The sequence below is a fragment of the Gavialis gangeticus genome, unplaced genomic scaffold, assembly GCF_001723915.1.
Source record: "Gavialis gangeticus isolate Ggan-Ray unplaced genomic scaffold, GavGan_comp1, whole genome shotgun sequence".
Classification (NCBI taxonomy): Eukaryota; Metazoa; Chordata; order Crocodylia; family Gavialidae; genus Gavialis; species Gavialis gangeticus.
Genome location: NW_017729022.1, coordinates 114,777,154 through 114,778,415, shown reverse-complemented (window position 1 = coordinate 114,778,415; position 1,262 = coordinate 114,777,154).

Below are 1,262 nucleotides of genomic sequence, written 5' to 3'. Positions count from 1 at the left end.
GGGGGGGCGGGATTTTTGCACTGTTGAAATAGTTTAATCTATTTTAAAAACCCAGAAATCCACAGGAATATTTTACTACAGATAGAATATGCATTTTGTGTAATGTGGATTACATTATTCTTGCACGTTTATCACATTCCTGTGTAGCTCTTGTGCAGAACTGAAGATTGCAAACAAATACCACAGCATGGGTTGCCCTCCTTACACTGTAAATGAAGAGACAATGGAGAGCAGACTCAGTTCACTTCCTCTCATAAATTTACATCCATTGGTATTTTATAAAGTACTGACATACATTAAGAATGTGCAGGCATACAAAACACGAATTACTGCTCCAGTAAGTTGAATGGCGACATATAGATGTATCCTGATGGAAGCGTTTGGTTTTCTGTTTTGGGTGACTCTGTAACAAACACCAGCTACCACCTTTTTTTGGAGACTAAACCCAGCATAGCTCTCAAACAGCTTTTTCTTTGTCTCCAGTGTGCTCAGAGTGGGCAACCCCTCCTCTCCTGGCAAAGCCCCACCAGGGTCCCTTGGGTGCGCTATTCCTTTCCCTGATTATTATTTTCATTATTTGTAAGTGGGGTTTTATAGCAGGAGAGACAGCGCGCAGCACTCCCTGCATAAAATCCCTTTAACAAATAATCCATGAATGGGGGCAGGCCGTGTAATCCTTTGTTTCAGCCTGTTCTGGCTGGCTGTGTGGGCGTGTGTGGGTGTGTGTGTGTGTGTGCGGGAGCCAGAGCCAGGGAGTGCATGTGTGGGTGTGCATGCATGTGTGTGCACGCGAGAGTGTGTATGTGAGAGCCAGAGCGAGTATGTGAGAGCCGGTCAGAGCCAGAGCAAGTGTGTGTGTGTGCACCACAGCATGTATGTGAGAGCCAGAGCAAGTGTGTGTGTGTGTGTGTGTGAGAGAGAGAGAGAGAGAGAGAGAGAGAGAGAGAGAGACAGGGAAGGCTCTGCCTGTACCAGAGCACGACAGTCTTAATTATGTAACTTCACTTGCTCTTGTACCTCCCAAGGAGGAGAAATGGACGAGACAGGAGGACTCTCAGCAACTGTCAGACTCCCTCTTTCTTTCCCCGTCGCCCCGCAGCCCTGCCCCAAGGCCCCAGGCAGTCGCAGGGGTTTCCCCCAGGTGTGAGGGAGGGGAAGGAGACTCCCAGGGGCCGGGCCGGGCTGGGCTGGAGGGGGACACCCGCCTCGGGGTGATGCCTGCCCCATGCCCGCTGCCCAGAGCCGAGGCCCTTGCGAGGGAG